Raw genomic sequence first — 13797 nt, forward strand, 5'->3', positions numbered from 1 at the left:
TAAAGCACTCAGAACAATGCCTGTTATAGAGCAAGGGCTGAACAAATGCCAGCTGAGATGATGATCATTATTATGACGGGGCGCAGCAACAAGACAGCATATGCTTTGGGGTGAGACTGACCAGGGTCCAACCCCACTTCCGTCACCTGTGCACGAGATGACCTTGGCAGGACAGGCCCCTTCTCCAAGCTCTAGTTACCTCAATTGTGAACTGGCGATGGCAGCACCTTAGAGAAGAAAGATGGCCAGTGCCTGCCCATAGGAGGGCTTGGTGAGTGTGAGTTCCCTCTTCTACAGACCTCCTATGACTCCTGGACATTCGGGGTCCAGACCCAGCCCCACCCATCTCCCATCTCCTAGGGCCCAGGCTCCATTACCCCTTTCTAGAATAAAAATTCCTATTTCTCAGGGCAGAATTCAGCTAAGCATTAGGAGGTCACTAGCCAATAAAATGAATCGATATCCAGGTATGAATGACTGATGACCACAAGCCTTCAGGGCATATTTATATTTTGAAAAGGACTCTTTGTTCATAGCAGGTGTCCAGTATGTCTCACTGGCTGAGATCATCTCTCATGGTGGAATTTCAGGTGGAGTGGAGGAAGAGACTTAGAGCTGTACGGGGGCAAGAGAGCTGCTGGCTGACAGCAAATACGTCGACAGTTCGCCAAGCTCGTCCTACCTCTTTCCTGCTCTAGCTGTCTCGGTCACGTGGCAGCCCCTGGTGACACTCAGCATTTTCAAGCCTCCAGACTTCACCCATGCCATTCTTCCCGGTTACCAAAATTGTATCTGACTTTCCAGGCACTGTGCAAATACCACCTCTTTCATGAAGCCCTCTGCTGGTTGTCTAACCAGTACCCACCCTCCTTACCCCCACTCCCTTATTCCTTCTCCCCCCTCCGTCACCCCTGGACTTCTTTCTTGCGAGCAAAACTGAATTTTGTTCTCCCATATCAAGTAGATACTTGTTTTCCCAGCTAGGAGTGGCCATGTGATTCAGTTTAGGCCAAAAAGAAGTGAGAAGCCTGATGGGGTTCTGGGAAGGAGTTTTGCTTCTCCTGACCAAAGAGGCCAACAGTGTTGGTGCTGTGTCTTGCCTCTCCTTTCTTTCTTGAACATGAGTGTGATGGCAGGAGCTACAGTGGCCATCTTGTGACCATGAGGAAAAGCCAAAGCAAATGCAGGGTCACTGAGCTGATGAGCCCTTGACAGCAGCTGCCTGCTTTCTTGTTATTTAAGAAAAATAAACTCCATTTTGTTTAAACCTCTACAGTCAGGATTCTCGGCATTTGTAGCTGAACACAATTCTGACTGATACACCTTCCCTCCCCTACCTTCATACATTAATTGAGCACCTACTGTGTGCTAGCACTGGGGATACCGTGGTGAACAATTTGCAGCCCTGTCCTCAAGGAATTTCACGGTAGACCCAGGGGGTAGTCCCATGGGAGCCAAGGGGCCAAATCAGACCAGGGTCAGTCAGGGCAAGTTCCTGAAGGAGGGAACGCTGCGGGTGAGTTTGGAAGGGCCAGAGGAGCCGTGTGCAAAGGCACAGAGGTGAGGGGCCTTGGCCCACATGGGAGACAGTTGGCACGAAGAAACTCTAAAGAAGGATGGGATTTGGGGGGGGGGGCCCAGAGGGCACATTGCTCTCCTGAGCCTTCATCAGCTGTGCCTTGTTTCAGACTCTTCCTTCTTGAGGGAGGAGGCTTGTTGCACAACTGCCGGGGCCACTGTTCCTTGTTCACCTTCAGATCTCCAATCAGGGCCCGGCAGAGGGTCTGACACACGCAGGGTGAGTCTCTTCCACTAGATCACTAACAAGCCAGGGTAGGGACCGTGGCTGATTCATCTCTGTGTCACCTGGGCCCTGCACAGGGCCCGGCAGAAAGCAAACAAGATGATACTGATGACGAAGGCAATGACAAATAAGTGCTTCCTATCTACCAGGCAAGGATCTGAGCACACGACACGTGTGCCTCACATATGCCTCACCACAACTCTATCAGGGCTCACTGTGGTTGTGCTCATTTTATAGGTAAGAACATTGAGGCACAGAGAGGCAAGGTAACTTGCCCAGGGCCAGAGAGCTAGTAAGTGGTTGAGCAAGGGCAGTTGCTCAGTCCTTGTTGATGCTGGCACCTCTTCCCAGGCCTCTGTCATTAGCACCAGGAAAGAAGCCACTAACAGTCATCGAGTGTTATGCAAATGATGCTGACTTGGCTTCTGTTTAGTTCTGGAGCCCTGAGCAAGTGTCCCCAGAGCCCAGGGAACCTTCTCGGGCAGTTTTTCAGCACACTGATCCATCAGGAGGAGAAACAGAACTATCATGGAGGCAGGACCTGAGGTAGCCCTGTTTCTCCTTTTAATATCCTTGCCTCATCCTCCTCCACCCATATTTCTGCTGTAAGAAAGGATAAACAGAAATGTAAAAATTTTAAACTCTAAGATCAGTGTGTAGGGCAGTGCTTAAGACAAAAGGACAGCGCACTAGTGGTGGGACATCAGGCAGAGGGATTGCCGTGAGAGGCTTCTGAAAGTTCAAGTTCACAGCATGTGACCGCCTTTGAGCCAAGATGGAACACGGAATTGAGACAGGAGAAGTGAAGACAGAAGAAAGCAGAGAGATGAAAGAGCACATGGCGCAATCCCCGTGATCTTATTTCAGCCTTGCAAGTCTTATTTTACACAAAAAGAAACTGAGGTTCAAAGAGACAAGTGACTTGTCCAAGGTCTCCCAGCTTACAGATGGACTCGAATCCACCCCCTGCCCTAACAGAGAATCCCCGTTCTCTGGCCCTGGTTAGAGGCCCGTAGGCCTCCCTCTTTCAGGTGCCCCCCACCCCCCCACCATCTGAGGCTGTTCCTACAAGGAAATGCAATGCTTAGCGCTTTTCTCCAAAAAGCCCAGCCCTGCTGAGTCACTGGTGGTGCCAGGGCTGCTGCACCCACAGGCTTTGCTAAACTGGATTTCCACTTCAGTTCAGCCCAGATTTCCTAAGCTCCTGCTATTACAAGGGCCTGGGTCCGAGATGGGAGGGATAGTAGGGGACACCAGGCCATCACAGCCTCACAGAGCTTTCCCCGCTCAGCTCACTGGATCCTCACGCTAACCAGGCAGGAAGCAGGGTGGAGATCCGTGTCCTAGTTTACGGAAGGGGAAACTGAGCAATGGAGAGGAACTTGCACAGGATCGCACAGAGATTCAGGGGCAAGGCTAGCTCCAGAACCCTGTCTCCTGATTCAGGGGCTGCCTCTCTTTCTCGGGTGTCCCACCTTGGAGGAGGGGGCTTACTAAGATTGAGTTGGATTTTAACATGTGGCCAAAGTGGGATGAAGGTTTAGTGGAGGGGGTGGGTGGCAGTGGGCTGGTGAAGGGGTAGGAACCCTGTGAGGCTGGGGAATCATCCAGGGCCTTGAACGCTTGGCTAATGGCCAACTTTCCCCACAGGTGGACTGAAACTTCACCCCTGAGGGCCACCAATGTTGGACCAGCTCAGTTAAACACGCCCAGGGCAGGAAATGGGATGGGAGGCCCTGGGAACAGAAACAGCAGCTAAGAGGGGGACAGAGCCAACAGAGGGGTGGAAACTTACTGATTTTGCCCACCTGGCATCAAAGCCCCTTCTGGTGATTGCAGCAAAGGAGAAAGTCAGAGCCCTGGATAATCTCCAGCTTCCCAGGCCACCCCAAACAAGCATGCGCCCTAATTCCAAGCACACCCTTGTCAGGCAGACACTGCTCCAGGACAACCGTATGGGAACTCTGGAGGGGTGACTGCCCTCCACCCAGGCTAGACCATCAGCTTCTCCCTCCCGGGAATCGGTCTTGTGACATGAGTGACACAAAGCCCTCAATCTGTGGGCGCTGGTCTCCCCTGAGACAGGGCCCTCTTGTTTCTGCTCCTGGGCACCATCTTCTCTGCAGTCTGGCTCCTCAGAAGTTCCCTCTGTTCTGTGAGACCGCCGTATCCTCCCAAGAAAGTCCTGTTATGGTAGCCTGTGGTGGTTTCTGTTACTTGCAACCAAAGCATTTGAGATGAGATGAATGCGGGGGGAGGGGCTCTGAGAGCGCAGGCAGAGCGAAGCGGGGCTCGCTGGGCAGGCCAGGGTCCACAGATTTCACTCCAGCCCCCAGGGCGGGACGGGCAGGGCCCCTGAGGCCCCCCACCCCATTCGAGGTGTTCTGTCTCAACTCCAGGCTGGGCTGGGGAGCTCCCGGGTTTCCCCAGCACTGTAACTGCCCAAGCCAGTTGTCCTGAAGATCTTGCCCTAGAGGCCTGTACACTTGCTGAGGACAGAGACCATCTTGGAGCTGGTTCAGCTCCTCACTGGTTTTCCATTTCTTCTGTAACAAATTCCCACAAACTTAGAGGCTTAAAGCAACACCTGTATAGCATCTCACAGTTCTGTAGGTTAGAAGTCCAACACTGGTTCACCGGGCTAAAATCAAGGTGTCAGCAGGGATGCCTTCCTTCCTGCTATAGGGGAAATCTGTTTCCTTGCTGCTGCTTTTTCTCCTTCCCCTTTCCCTCCCCCTCCTTCTTCATTTCCTTGCATTGTCCAGCTTCTAGAGGCCACCCACATTCCTTGGCTTGTGGCCCCTTCTTCCATTTTCAAAGCCAGCAATGTCAGGTCAAGTCCTCACACTACACTGCTCTGACCTCTTCTGCCACCCTCTTCCACATTTAAGGACCCTTGTGATGACACTGGCCCCACCCAGGTCACCCAGGATCATCCCATATGTGACAGCCAGCAGATGAGCAACCTTAATTCCATGTGCAATCTTCATTCCCCTCTGCTGTATAACCTAACAGAGTCGCAGTTTCCAGAGATCAGGACATAGGCACCTTTGGGGGCTATCACTCTGCTTATCACAGTCTCTCCACCGCAGTGCGTGCCTCAGCCCGGAGCCCTCAGATGCTGACCATCTTCCTTCCTAACTTCTCTGACTCCACCACCCTCCTGGGCCCCTAAGCTCCAAAGGCAGGAAGGATGACACGGCTCCTCCCTCCACAGCCAGCCAAAGCCCAAGCCTGTCCCATCTTCCCGACAAGAGGAGCTGGGTTCTCTACTCCCACTGCCTCCCTCCCAAGAGATCCTACAAGGGGACTGAGGGTTTGGGACTTGGTCATAACTGTGTTCCTGTCCCTGTTCCTTTGCTGCCAGACTCCACTCAGCTTCTATAAAATGGTGTGTTAATATCTATCCTCCAGAGTGTTGTGGGGATAAAAGGCTATCGCGCCCACAACAAGCCTAGAATACTGGCAACTTAATAAATGAGAGTTTCCCCTTCCTTTCCCATGCTCAATGTCTCTCAAATTTGGGTAATGGTCAGATGTCCTTGGGAGCACTGTTGACAGGGCAGATGCCCAGGACTCTCTCACTCAGAGCATCTGGTGTTCAGAGCAAGGTTAGGGTTAGGGTGTGGCTCAGGGAAATCTGTACTGTTAACAAAGGCACCACATGCTAGGCAGAGTGTGGTCCACTGAGGCCGCCATAAGCTCTCCCCTGAGTGTTACAACAGTCTCCCAACAGGCTTGTCTATCTCTGGCCTCCCTCCTCCAAACATGTTGCTGCACTGCCCTGGCCTTCAGTTCCCACAAATGGAGAAGCTGGGCTGCACCCTGCAAGGTTCTTCCAGTTCGGACGTTCTAGGATACTAAAGCTCTGGTCCTGTTAAAGCAGTCAGGGTTCATCCACTCAATCGGCAAAGGCGCTCAGGGTTGATGTGACCCAGGGGAGGGCCCAGAAGAGCATGTTCTAACAGTAAGATACATACAGTATCTTGTGGGGCCCTTGAAATGCTCCAAGAAAAAAGTGGATTTTATGTTCAAAGAAGTTTGGGCAACACTGCTTTCCATAGCCCCCCACCCCACCCCAGAGCTGCATGAAGTGCAAGTTGTACACTAAAGGCTCTGAGAAGTCCTGCAGGATAGAAAGCTCTTTCACTCTAGTTAATCCAATCCTTCCCCAAACTACACAAGAGCATAGTCCTTTTCCCCAGAATGTGGTTCAATGTCTTTTGGTACAGCTTTGGGAAATGCCATCTGCTTCAATCCCTGCTGTGCCTGGGGCCCGTCTTTTTGTCCTAGAATCCAGGCCTGGGCACTCTCGCTGCCCCCTCTGGACACTGCCAGCTTCCCAGGTCCAGAGTTCCTCCACCCGTCAAGCAGGACAGTTGGGGAGGGGAATGAATCAGAAACAGACCCTGGGAAGCCAGAGGCATGGAACAGAAACCGTCTTTTCAGAGATCCAGATCCCAAGGTATGGGTGGGAAGTCCTCTGGGCACCCTCAGGGCAGGGGCTGGGAGGAAAGAGAGTTAGCTGCTGTGAGACCAAGGGCCTGGCCGGGCCCTGCCACCAAGCCCTGGGCACATCGCTTCTCTCTTCTAGGTCCTTTTTCGCATTTTTGAGACAAAGAATAGTGTCACTCACCAAGGGTTTTGGAGCTCACCTGGGGCTGTGGACAGGACAGTACATAGTAAAATGACATGCTATTAGCCAATACTCTGTACTGAGAGGTATCTTGATTAAGTCACTCTAGCAGTGGGGTCTGACAGAGCCCACTCCAAATCGTGCCTCATCACTTTACTCCCCAGCTCGGTGACTTTGGGCAAATAACTTTACACTCTGAGCCTCAGTTTCCCTGTCTGTAAAATAGGGATTCTGTCACTATCTTGCAGCGTCACTGTGAGGATTCAGATAAAATGGACTTAGATTCTGGGCTCCCTGGGATTAGGAATCACGTTTTTCTTGCTACTATATTCTAGCCCCTGGCTTAGAGAAAGTGCTTCAGAAAAAGAAGCCGTAAAGTGCTGGATTTAAGAGCTTAGAGAAATAATGTTACGCCAGCAGTGTCTAAGCATCTCCCCCTTCCCTTTATAAGATCCTCCGCTTGCTCCCGTCCCCCTTCTTCTTCAGCCCGCTACACCTCCTGCCTCAGCCTCACCTCCCACCTCACCCCACTCCCCAGGCTTGGCCCTCTCTCTCTTTCCCCAAGCTTGAATTCCACATAGTTACAGCCAGGAGATCAAAGCTGAGGCCCAGAGAGGGAAAGGGGCTTCCCCACAGGCCACGAAGCAAATGATATGAACTCGGATCTGAGGCTGAAGTCCAAGCACAAGGGGACCCTCACAGAGGAAAAGAATGAAGACGCCACCGTTCCCACCTCCTCAGCCGTTTGTCTCAAGTCCATCCAGGCAATTTAATGGTGGGATAACAACCCAAACTGCTCAGCCAGCTGCCCACAAGCTGGACGGACCTGTCACGAATCTGGGTGAACCCTGTGGTCACAGCACATCCAAGGATGCAGCGAGGGCCTGAGAAGTGGGGATGGCACCGAAAGAAGAAGGTAAAAGGGACAAAAATCCAGTCTGTGCAGAAGGAGGATGGGTGGGCCCAGCTTGGAGGCTGTTCATACAGAAAGACCTAGGATTTTAAAAACACTCTCTGAAAGATAAGTACATTTTAGCACAAGCATCTGACTGGACTCTAGCACACAAGAGGTACATAACCAATGTCTATTAAAGTGAAATATGAGTCAACAAGGTGATAGAGCAACAAAGCAAAGCTAACACAGCCTTAGGTCATATTAACAGAAGCACAGAGTGTACAGTGAGGAAGGTGACCTATACCTCACCAGCTCCTATCCTAGGCTCAATCCTAGGTCCTGAACAGAACAGAGTCTGGACAAACCAAGATAATCCAGAGGATGTGAGTGGTACGGAGACCACATCCAAGAGCAGTGGCCGGAGGAGCAGGGTGCTCAGCCTAGGGATAAGCACTGCATGAACAGACCTGGTCACTGTCCCCAGGTCTCTGCAAGGCTCCTCCAGGACAGGACGACCAGGTGGGGCTGTGAGCCCAGAGGGAGGGGTTGGGACCTTGGGGAGTCACCAGGGCAGATGCCAGCTCAATATGTAAAGGAATTTTCTAAAAATGGGAGCTGCTTTGAGTGGTCATGAGCACCCTGCCATGAGAGGTGGCAAGCGAAGGTGTGGCAGAGGTGGGCTTAGATGTCTTTAGTTCAGAACCTATTAGTCTGTCAAATAATAATCTCCAAAGCACAGGAGGAAAATATTAGGTCATTATTTCTACTTAAGTTTTAGCTAAAAGTAGTTAAGAGTATATAGCTCAGGGCTTCCCTGGTGGCGCAGTGGTTGAGAGTCTGCCTGCCGATGCAGGGGACACAGGTTCGTGCCCCGGTCCAGGAAGATCCCACATGCCGCGGAGCGGCTGGGCCCGTGAGCCATGGCTGCTGAGCCTGCGCTCCTCAACGGGAGAGGCCACAACAGTGAGAGGCCCGCGTACCGCAAAAAAAAAAGAGTATGTAGCTCAACCCTGATGTGCACCCTTGGCCATATGTCAGACACCCAGTGCCATGTCCATTAAGTGGGGTCTCCAGAGGCCAAAGGCAGCCCACAATGCAGACAGGTTTGCTATGCCCATGTCTTCTGTTCCTTTACATTCAGCCTACGGCTGTATACTGTAGTGTCCTGGTGGCGGGTTCGGTGGAGCTGAGGATCAAACAACACAGCTGTAACTGAATCAATCCCTGTAGTGTGGACAAGTGGCTTCTAAAAGTCCCTGCCAAGAAACCATGGATGGAGATAACGCTAATCGAGAAAGTGCAAGCCAGCGACAGGAAAAGTGTAGGACAAACCCACCACTGCTCCTAGTTCAAGCCCTGCAACAGCCACCCTAACGTTGAAAACAATAAAGAATGGCATCTCACATACACATTACTGCTGACTGAAATCACAGTAAGAAAACTCCTTGAAAGGTGGACTTCTATCCACTACTGTTGGTGATGAAATTCACTCCGAATATATACTGGGCCTTGAGACATTAGTTAATTGTCACAGTACTTGTATATAATTTCTAAATCCATATATATATATATATATATATATATATATATATATATATATACACACACACACACACACACACATATATATATACATATATAAAATGTTGTGGGTGCCTAAACATTTTTCTTTTTTTTTTTTTAATTAATTAATTTATTTTTGGCTGTGTTGGGTCTTCGTTTCTGTGCATGGGCTTTCTCTAGTTGCAGCGAGCGGGGGCCACTCTTCATCACAGTGCGCGGGCCTCTCACTGTCGCGGCCTCTCGTTGCGGAGCACAGGCTCCAGACGCGCAGGCTCAGTAGTTGTGGCTCACGGGCCTAGCTGCTCCGCGGCATGTGGGATCTTCCCAGACCAGGGCTCGAACCCGTGTCCCCTGTATTGGCAGGCGGATTCTCAACCACTGCGCCACCAGGTAAGCCCTAAACATTTTTCTTGAGCAGAGAGTGACATCAAAGTGTGACGGGGCTTCCCTGGTGGTGCAGTGGTTGGGAGTCCGCCTGCCGATGCAGGAGACGCGGGTTCATGCCCCGGTCCGGGAGGATCCCACATGCCGCGGAGCGGCTGGGCCCGCCAGAGCGGCTGGGCCCGTAAGCCATGGCCGCTGAGCCTGCGCGTCCGGAGCCTGTGCTCCGCAACGGGAGAGGCCACAGCAGTGGGAGGCCCGCGTACCGCAAAAAAAAAAAAAAGTGTGACAAACACACAAAAAAAGTGTGACAAACACTGCTCCGGATTCTTAGACACAGCTAGACACTAGGGGGATGCTATTCCCTGTTTAGGTTTGGGGGTCTAATCAGATGTTCCGGATTTAGAGACGAAGAAAAACCAGGAGGGAGTGTGCTCCTCAATAAACTTTTTGAGGCCTCCAAAATGTTTGAAGAGGAATGGGAAGAAACCAAAAACTCTGAAAAGAATTTTCCCTGGCTCTGACTCTCCAAGGTGGGTGTCTCGTTAAACAGCCAGTGCCAGGCCAGGCTCCTCTTTCTCAGCCTCTCAAGCCAGTTTCTCTCTGTCTCTGTCTCTTCTCGCTCTCTTTTCCATCTTTTTCTCTTGGTCTCTCACATTCCCTCCCTCTCTCTCTCTCTCTCTCTCTCTCTCTCTCTCACACACACACACACACACACACACACACACAGACAATTGACAATAGCAAAAACCAGAAAGGAGGCACCCAGTGAAAGAGAAAGAGCTTTCTGGCTCTTGAATATCAGACAGACCTGGACTCAGTTCCTAGCTCTACCCACCACTGACTGTGAGATCACTGCAAGTCTCACCCATTCTGGAAGCCTCAGAATCCTCCCCTGGAATGGGCACGCCTACAACTCAACAATAATATGACATCCTAATTTTAAAATGGCCAAAGGATTTCAACAGACATTTTTCTAAAGAAGATGTACAAGTGGTCAATAGCACCTGGAAAGTTGCTCAGCATCATTAGTCATTACGGAAATGCAAATCAAAACCACAATGAGATACCACTTCATATGTGCTAGGATGGCTAAAATAAGAAATACAGACAATAACAAGTTCTGAAGAGGACGTGGAAAATTTGGAGACTTAACGTATTGTCAGTGGGAATGTAATATGGTGCAGCCGCTTTGGAAAACAGTTTGAGCTCCTTACAATGTTAAACATAGTTTCACCATAAGATCTAGCAAGTCCTTAGTATTATATACAAGAGAACTGACAACCTGTGTCCACACAAAGACTTGTACATGAATGTTCACAGCAGCGCCATTCATAATAGCCAAAAAGTGGAAACCACCCAAATGTCCATCAACTGATGGATGGATAAACAAGATGTGATATAATCATACAGTACAATATTATTCACCCAAAACGAGGAATGAAGTGCTGACACACGCTAAAACATGCATAGACCTTGAAAACGTTATGCTAAGTGAAAGAAGCCAGTCAGAAGAGATCCCCTATTGTATGACTGCATTTACATGAATTGTCCAGAATAATCAGATCCATAGAGACAGAAAGTGGATTAGCGGTTGCCAGGGAGAAGGGGATATGGTGAGTGACTGCTAAAGGGTATGGGGCTTACTTGGGGAGGATAAAAATGTTCTAAATTGGACAGTGGTGATGGTTCACAACTTGGTGAATAAACTGAAAACCACAGGCTTGTACACTTTAAAAGGGTGAACTTTATGGCATGTGAATGATATCTCCATAAGGTTATTTTCTTTAAAAAAAAAAAAGACAACTTCCCACATACAGCTGTTATGAAAGTGAAATGAGCAGTCCCTGGTCCTGGCATGTGGCCAGCGTGTGAGAGATGTCTCCCTAAGAAGGTGGCCTGGTGAGGAGTTCAAGGAACAGGGACCCTAGCCTTTTAGAGGGCTGCACCAAGTTCTGGGAGATCCAGAGACAGGAGAGGGGTTCGTTATTACAGATCCGCTTGGCTTGGACTCCGAACAGGACACACACACACTCCTGACTTCACTTTTCTCTCAGTTTCTAAACAAACCAGGTCAAAATGATAAGCACAACCCCATAATCTTTCTTGTCCCCCATAAAAGGAAAATGGGTTGGCTCCCGGCCCAAAGGCTGCCTCTGAGGAGAGAAGCCGGGATGCTCTGAGCACAGGTGGGTCCTCCAGACTCGGGATGACGGCCTGGGGGACCGGGGTGGCTGGGGGCTTCCTCTAGGCCGCACCCTCCACCCCGTGAGCCTCTGACTTCAGCGGGTCTCCCAGCGCCTTCAGCTCTCTGTTCAGCACTTTTTCCCCAGAGATGCCTTTGAGCCCGAGGCCAGGGCAGCTTCTGGGGGGAACAGGAGGGCGGCTGCCTTCACTCGCCGGTCAAAGCGCAGTGGCCGGGCGTCTGTGAGGAAACACCCTCCAAAGCTGTAAGTCCCACGAGGGCAGAGTGGGAGAAGCCTTCCGAAGCTAGGGGGACCCTTCACCTCACGAACGGGACGGGTCACCTGCGGGGGCGGGGCACGGGCTGGCTGGAGGCTCACAGCACCCCTGGAGAACTTCACCCTCCCCTGATTTTCCAGAGATGGAGACACAGGCGCTCACCCAGCTGGGAAGCCACTGAACTGGGACTCAAACCCAGGCCCACAGGTAACCACAAAATGTCAGGCCTGTTGAAGAGCCTGTTCCTCCGCAGTTCTCTTAAAAATCACCCCCAACCCGCCTCTCACGCTCCGCGCGCCCCTTACCTGTGTTCCCGAGGCCGGTGTGGGCTGGAAGCTAGCGGCGCTCAGACTCTGGGGGCGGGCGGGGCGGGGCCGGGAAGAGGGCAGAGAGGCGGGGCCGCCCCCATGACAGGCAGGGGCGGGACGTGACGTCGCCCTGGGCCCCACGCTCACCCGCCCACGCGCCCACGCTCAGCCGTGGGGCCCTCCTTCCTGCGGTGCTGTAGGCGCCAGGCCTTCCTGTCTGACTTGACTACCCCCCGGATGCGCCAGGAGGGCAGATGGGGCGGCTGCAGACCCCAACCCGCCCCGGGCCGGGGCCATGACCTCTGACTTCAGGGGTGGTTACGTGGGGGCAGTCGTACCACCCTGATGGTGCCAGGCTCTGGGCGGGGAGGAGGTGGCGTGTCCCAGATGCTCCCCACCCGCCTGGGTGAGGCCGACTCAGGGCCCAGCCATGTGGGCCAACCGGATGCTCCCCCAGAGGAGTGAGGTGGGGCTGGCAGCATAAGAGGAGGCCCTGGGGCTCAGGGCTGGGTGGGGGGACTCCTGTGGGTGGGACTGGCAGTGCCCTCTCCTGGTGAGGAAACTGGGCAAAGGCTAGAACATCCACTGCCTTGTGGATCCCAACAGGGTAGGGGGTGGGGACTGAGCTCTCAAAGCTGAGGCCGGTCCTCTCACTCACCTCTCAAACACTCTGGAAGCAGGACAGTAAACAAGTCCTACACTGCCATGGGGAGCACCCTGAGGGAGACAGGCCACGACAGCCCCCATGCGGGCAAGGCCCAGGGAGCGATGGGTTCCCAGGAGGGCTTCCTGGAAGAGGAGTCATCTAAGCTCAGGAGTCATTCTTGGAGTCATCCTTGACCCTTTGCTCTCTCATACTCTGGTTCTGACCTATCTGGAAAACCCTGTTGTCCCCACCTTCAACATATTCTGAATCCAGCCTCTTCGTTCCATCGGCTTGGCAACCACCCTGGTCTGGCCACCACATCACTAGTCTCTGTGCTCCTGTCTGTTCTCATCATGGCAACCAGAGGGATCTGGTTAAAACTCAAGTCAGCTCATGTCCCTCCTCTGCTCAGCACCCTCCCAGGGTTCACACCTCACTCACTCCCGTATTCACACAGCCCTGTATGATGTGCCACTCACTCCTTGCTCTCTCTGATCTTGATTTCTATGACTTCCTCTCTCACTCCGCCCCAGCCACCCAGGAGTGTGCCCCAAACACTCCAGTCAGGCTTCCTCCTCAGGGCCTTTGCACTGGCTGTTCCCTCTGCCTAGAATGCTTTTCCCTAGACAGCCACCTGGCTCCTTCCCTCACTTTTTCAGGTCTCTCTACTCAAATGTCACCTTCTCCAAGAAGCCTTCCCTGACACCCTGTATACAGTAGTAACCGCCTGCACCACCTTTCCCTCGCATCCTGCTTTACTGCCCACTGTCTGACACACCGTATATTTTCTTGTTATGCATATTTCCTTCTTATGTATTGGTTTGTTCCAGGATGTGGGACAGTGTCCAACACATAGTAGGTGCTCAATAAATTTTGAGGGTACTTCCCCTCTCTGAGCAAATAGGAGTTCACCTCCTGCAGCATCTGGCACAGGGTGGAGGCACAATCTCAGGGCATTTCCTACCTCTCTGCCATGGGCGGATCTCCAGGGCCACGACAGAGCTGCCAGAGGCGCAAGGCAGGTCCAGCTCAGCTCCATCCTGAGGTGACCTCACTGCCCTGCATGTGTGTGTGTATGTGTGTGGGGGGTGATTCATGGGG

At 52.1% G+C, this 13797-nt stretch overlaps 1 protein-coding gene across 5 annotated transcripts in view; it reads right to left on the reverse strand.

Moving 5' to 3' along the window:
• The window catches only part of TMEM40 (transmembrane protein 40), a 36851-nt gene that overhangs the window by 20494 nt on the left and 2560 nt on the right, over positions 1-13797 (reverse strand). Inside the window, exon 1 of one of the 5 annotated variants that reach the window (XM_029241562.1) lies at positions 12048-12098. The exons of the other annotated variants lie outside the window; for them this stretch is intronic. The gene's annotated coding sequence lies outside the window, so the exon portion shown is untranslated. Of the gene's footprint in view, positions 1-12047; positions 12099-13797 lie in introns of those variants that run through there. 5 annotated transcript variants of the gene reach the window in all.

The sequence above is a fragment of the Monodon monoceros genome, unplaced genomic scaffold (assembly GCF_005190385.1).
Source record: "Monodon monoceros isolate NGI ecotype Baffin Bay Population unplaced genomic scaffold, NGI_Narwhal_1 Super_Scaffold_3, whole genome shotgun sequence".
Classification (NCBI taxonomy): Eukaryota; Metazoa; Chordata; class Mammalia; order Artiodactyla; family Monodontidae; genus Monodon; species Monodon monoceros.